Source organism: Gigantopelta aegis, unplaced genomic scaffold (assembly GCF_016097555.1).
Source record: "Gigantopelta aegis isolate Gae_Host unplaced genomic scaffold, Gae_host_genome ctg5438_pilon_pilon, whole genome shotgun sequence".
Lineage (NCBI taxonomy): Eukaryota > Metazoa > Mollusca > Gastropoda > Neomphalida > Peltospiridae > Gigantopelta > Gigantopelta aegis.
In genome coordinates, this window is record NW_024534413.1 from 554 (window position 1) to 7,116 (window position 6,563).

Sequence of the window (6,563 nt, forward strand, 5' to 3'; positions counted from 1 at the left end):
TTTGGTATTACTTTTCATGGAATGCATGCCTATTAGACTCTACACATATAACTTATCTATTTACATGTGCACACACAGTACATGTATATGTATGTAGTAAGGTTTTGCCTACCATGGTTTATTTAGTGTTTTACATGTTTGGGCGAGATGGCTATGGCTACACAACTTGAGTGGAAGTTTATACCTAATTTTATAGTGAGAAAATAAAAAAGATACCATCAGTAAAATACCTTATATTGTACTGTTTCCTCAAAGTAATACAACAACTCAAGCAATTACATCATTCACAATTTAATGTACAACGCTAAACTGCAGTATGGGCTTTATCGAATGAACTTTGAACTTTGAAGAAACAAATTCATACGTGTAGATGTTACACGTGTTACTATGAATGTTGTTATATTTTGCTGCATGTGACAGTGCGGTCGGAATTAGAGCAAGCCATCTTTATAATACTCATTTGCAGATATTTAAAATGCGTGAGATTGTTCATGTACAACGCTGGCCAATGTGGCAACCAGATTGGATCTAAAGTAACTTACTTAAATTTTAATAAAGGATATAATAAGTTTTCTTCTTCCAAAGTTCTGGAAGTTATTTCTGATGAACATGGTATTGACTCAACTGGAACATATATTGGTAATTCTGACCTGGAACTACAACGTATTAAGTATAATACAATGAGGCTACTGGTGGTAAATAGTAACTAGAGCTATTTACTAGCTTGATTTAGAGCCTGGGGACAATGGACTCTGTCGATCATGGACCATTTGGTCAACTTTTTCGTCCAGACAACATTATAATTGGTATGTTCTAAAATGAAACGATTATAACAAATTTCATATGCTCAAATTCAGTCCCCCCCCCCAAAATGGAGCTGGCAAACAACTGGGCTAAAGGCCATTATACTGATTGGAGCTGATTTAATGGAATCTGTTATGGATGTTATTAGGACAGGAAGCTGAAAAGTGTGGACTGTCTTCAAGGCTCCAGCTCGCCCCATTCCATCGGTGGTGGTACAGGTTCGGGTATGGGAACACTCCTTATTTCCCAAAATCGTGAAGAGTATAAGATAGGAATGATGAGCACTTTCAGTGTCATGCCATCTCCTAAAGTCTCTAAATTCTGTAGTTGAACCTTATAATGCCACACTCTCTCGTCCATCAGCTTGTTGAGAATACTGACATGACGTTCTGCATTGACAACGAAGCTCTACTTATAATATTTGTTCCCTCATACTCTTAAATTGACATCTCCTTACATATGCTTGATCTCAAACCATCTTGTTCAGTACTATGAGGGGTGTCACTACCTGTCTGGCGATTTCCTGGTCAACGTAATGCCGAACTTGCGCAAGCTTGCTGTTAACACAATCCCTTTCCACGCCTTCATTTTTTCATGCCTGGTTTTGCTCCTTAACTAGCCGTGAGTCACAGCAGTACGTGTCTTGACAGTCCCTGAACTCGATCCCCAGCAAGTTTGATGCTAAGAACATGATGAACAGATTGTGACCCTCGCCATGGGCGTTACCTTACAGTAGACTGACAGTTTTCGTGGACGAATGTCCACGAAGGAAAGTTGAGAACAAATACTAATATGCAGAACTAAAAACAGCTCCTATTTTGTAGAGTGGATCCGAACAATGATCCAAGAAGACTGCTGTGGGTGATGTTGCTTCTCGTGGTACAAAGATGTTGCTACCTTTTATTGGCAACAATACTGATATTCAGGAGGTTTGTAAGCTATAGGTGAGCAATTCTTGCAATGTTTCGACGCAAGGCGTACTGCATTGGTATAATAATGAAGGGATGATGATATGGAATTCAACGGAGGTAAGTGTAACATATGTTCTGTATTACTAATAATATACGTTTTCTCCTTAGGCTGAGTCCACTATGAATGAATTGGTATCTGAGTACCAACAATACCAAGATTTAAATGTTGATGAGTAATCGATGAAAAAGGAGATGATCCAGAGATGGAAGAAGTGGGCCTAATAAGCGATGGACTTTGTCCTTCTAGAGCTGATCTTACATTTTCTAATTGTTGAATAGTTTGCTGCTCTTAGTTATAGAAATAGTGTTGGATAATTTATGTTACATTAGTTTAGATACCAAATGAGTTAAAATTTGAAGAAAAAAATATACTCAATTTATTGCTAAAGAAAAAAAGACGCGTACAAACTGATGTATATACCTTTCATTAATGCCTTACAATTGGTGAGTATGCATAGCCATTACTCTGAAAAATGTGCTACATGCAATTAAATAAGCATAATACATGGAATGAATTTGAAGCCATGCATACTATTGAGTGTAAAAAAGTTTCTGAAACCAACCCTTGCAGTATAACAGCACTATCTAGAAGTTGGCCATGGCGTTTGCTTTTGATTTAAGTGCATGTGTTTGCTTGTTGTTTTACCATTTACTTTAAATTAAAAGATCAATCCTGTCTAGTTGTGAATAAAATTAGCGCACCAAATATGGTTTACAACCAAAGTATAGTAATTGGAGATGTGTTATTGAGTTTCATTTTATATAATTATACGTTAGTTGGAAGGATACTAAATCTGTGTCTATAATAAAATCATAGAAAAACTAGTGTAAGACAGATTAAACTGACAACAAAATGTTTAATAGACACTCAACAAGGTTTCCAATGCGAATGTCAAATAGAGGCAAAAAATGTAATGACCTGTGAGATGCAAGTTGATGACACACAGACTTTTAAGACACTGTATGAAAAAGCCAGATTGCTTTCGTTGTTATATCTTAAAGACAAGTTGTGATCATATATCTACATGTCATTGTCATCTCTATTTTGGTATTCCCTCCATGCAATGGAGTATTGAGTCATGGATCTTAATAGTAACATTACCTTGACATTCACTTAATGATGCTTAAACAATGTTTTACTTAAACTTAATATGTATTAATAATAATATACCTAATATATCATACTGAAATTTTCTTTATTATAGAAGGACATGCTTGATTTAGTAATGATAATGAAACAGACACCCTAAGTGTTCTGGACATGCCTGTAGGAGAACAATTTCATTCTTGGCAATTAATATGGAAGGAAAATCCTCCCAAATTGTCCACCTTTTACATAAATATAATCTTTTAGATATGAACATGTGATTCAATTAAACCTAGAAGAAAGTTTGGAGGTTGTGGGGACTGAAGTAATTGTCATACACTCTTATATCTAATCCCTAATTATGTGTGTGGCTCAAACATGTGTAAGAGGTATGTTTTTCCACTATTAGATTTTGACCTGCTAAAAAAAGTCTATAAAATTGGTAACTCCATGCTAGCTGTAACTAAATTTATGTTTAATTAATAATCCATTTTTTAGGATATGGATAAACTTTGTACAATAAGACAGTTACTTACCATCTACAAATGAAAACAAGGCAGCATAGTCTTCTCAAAAGTCTACAGATATCTCTATATAACATTATTAATATTCGTAAAATTAAGATGCAAACAAAACTAATTTAACTTAACGTATGTCAAACAATTCTGAGGAAAAAAATCTAACACTGCTTAAAGTAACGACAATCATGTAGCTTGATAAAGTCTATAAAATAAGAAGGTAGTCCTTCATAAGGTATACAGTACTTCACTACAGCATTAGCTGCTATACAATAGAGAGATAAAGAAAGGTGTGGAAACATAAACTTTGTATGATGGAACCTTTGATTGACTATGTCACTGAACATGTCAGGCCTTTACTGTTTGTTGTGTCTACGATGAGCATCATATTCAATAATATCCTTGTAACTTCCTCTATCCTTTCAACTTTGTATGCATTAACTGCCTTTTTAAAAAGCAACTTGAAGTAAAGTTCTTCCATCCCATCCAACATCCATTTACTACAGCATCACCTCCTACTTCAAGGAGATGACACAGTAGTGAAGGGTATCGGTAAATGAAAATAGTGTTAGACAAAGTAATTCTAATCCTTCTGGATAATAAAGAAAGCTTTAAAACAAATTTTTTGGCTAAAGAGATTAACTCAAAAGGAAAAGAGAAGTAGTAGATTCACAGCTCTTTATCCCCATGGAAAACAATAGTAATACCTGACGTTTGTCATCTGGTACATGAGATCATCACTACCAGTCATCATTTGTCCATCCTATTAAATAGTTCATTCAGTAGAAAAATGTACTATTTGATTAGATCATAAATCTATTAGAGTGACAAAAGGGTCAGTAGTATCGTACTTATAGCATAGTATAAGTATTATGATACAACTATCATCATTCCCCAAGCACTCAACTAGAAACATCGCCTAGAGAATAAAAAACAACTGCAGAATAAAAATGGGCAGTTAGAATTAATGATATATTAAAATCAATCTTACATAGAGTTGTTATTAGAGACCTACACTACATCATCTCCAGTCTAGTCATCAAAGTATCACTATAGAATAAAAGGAGTTTAGTACAAAAATTGTCAAAATTAATGAGAGATCAAACTTACAGTCTAAAAAGTTATTGAGAAACCTTTACATCATGTATTCCTACACACTAGATCAAAATTCAGCTAAAAATTAAAAACACATGTTTAATATAGAACTGTCCACTATTATTATAACTTACAGTAGTTATCACATCAGATCAAAGCTTATTCAGTAGACAATTATATTATTTAATAACTCATTTATAGAAAGTGTCTACAAATGTTATCAGATCATTTCTTACTAAAAGTAACAGAATGTTTTGTTCTAACATTATAGTTACTATACAACTCACAACCACTAGAACATTATATCATTACACTACAGAACAAATAGTTAGTAAATTAGTAATTTAATAATAGATATGACTTACATATATAGTATATATTATAGGACTATACTAGATCTAGATCATCACATGTTGATGTAGAGTAAATTACTATTATAATAGAAGAGAACAAACAGTAAAAACATTTATTAATATAAGTGTTCTATTAACTTACTAGAAGTAGGACAATCATCTCCAATATATCAGTAAACAGACCTATTCTACTCTATCCTAAAAGAAGGTATCATTTAAATTGTTGAGTTTATAACTCTCAATTAGTTGATGATCATCTCCAGTAGAAAACAGTCCTACTATAAAATGAAAAATAGTTATTATAACAGAGCAGCAATAATAATTATTATAAATTGACAAGAGTCTGTTCTATATTAATATTACTTATACTCTGTCCGAGTTGAGAAAAGCCACCCAGACGTGTGAATAACTTTGCCGTTTTACGTGCTATCCACATGGGACTTGCCACCAATCGATTCAGCTTGCAAACGCGCATTATATATATAAATTTGGCTCTCTAGCGCTATACGAGAAAGTACCAAACTATAAAACTCCATACATTTTGAATGGCATACCTTTCGCATACTTTAAATTGCACACCTTCGAGCAGATAACAAAAATCGATTTTCACCTCGAAAAGTCAGTCGACTATCACCGAGAAGCCAGCCGACTATCACGTGGCAAGTCAAAATTACAATTCTAATTATACGAATAAATGCCTTTGTATCAATTGTTACTATTAAAATAATAACCAGGTATCGTCTTTTGCGATTTTGGGCAGCTATAAAGCCACCATGGTTTTGAAAAAAAACTTTTTGACAAAAAAAGGAAAACTGAAAAATGTCTAAAATTATTCGTCATCAGAACTGTCAGATTGATCGGAATCAAATCAGACTCATCCGATTCATCGCCAACTCGAATGATGAACTCATCCACTAGCTCCTCATAGAGGCCATCATTAGACCAATAGTGGTCTTCAAAGTGGATCTTAACATGTTGAATGAGGCTCTTCCAACAGTCAGGTGTCACAACATCAAAACCCTTCCATGCCAGCTGCTCTACCTCACGGAGATTAAACATCTGAGTATTGGCCTTTATGTGACCCTTAAACCTGTGCCCATGCCAACTCAATTGGATTGAGAGTGCAGTGAGCAACAGGCAGCCGGACAAACTAATGACCTGTATGATGTACATATCTATAAATAAAATATTATCTTGACTGAGTACTTACTTACCAGTGGCAGAAGCCATGTCATCAACAAACACAGCGAGGGGTGGGTTTCAATCTTTGTATGATGCTATACAATTCAGATTTCAAGGCATTTCTTGGGAATTCAATTCCCTTTGCCTGAAGCCAATCTTGCATCTTTTTTTTTTTTGTCCAACTTTTGACAGGGACAGGGTCACTACGACAACTATGATATGTGGCATTATCCATGACAATAAGAACTATTAGCTGGAACATTTGGGAGAAGTTTGGTAGCAAACCACTCCTCAAAATGATCAGCAGTCATCTCATCATGGTAATCACCAGTATTTTTTTGGATCTGACCGCGAAAGAGGTTATCCTCTTTCAATTCAACAAGCAACTTGGACAGTGTCACATGTTGTTTTGTCTGATAAAGGTGGTATATTTTTCGTCTGATGGCTTCACGATCAAATCATCAACTAACAGGCGTCTGGAGACTGAGTATCTCTTCGTTGGACTAGTGAAGGCAGCTCCCCCTGTGTCAACTTTCTCCTTCCGTATCTTTTT

At 34.7% G+C, this 6,563-nt stretch overlaps 1 pseudogene; it reads left to right on the top strand.

Annotated features, from left to right (window-relative positions):
- Positions 1 to 475: 475 nt before the first annotated feature.
- LOC121366367 lies at positions 476 to 1,952 on the top strand (annotated as a pseudogene).
- The last annotated feature ends 4,611 nt before the right edge of the window (positions 1,953 to 6,563 follow it).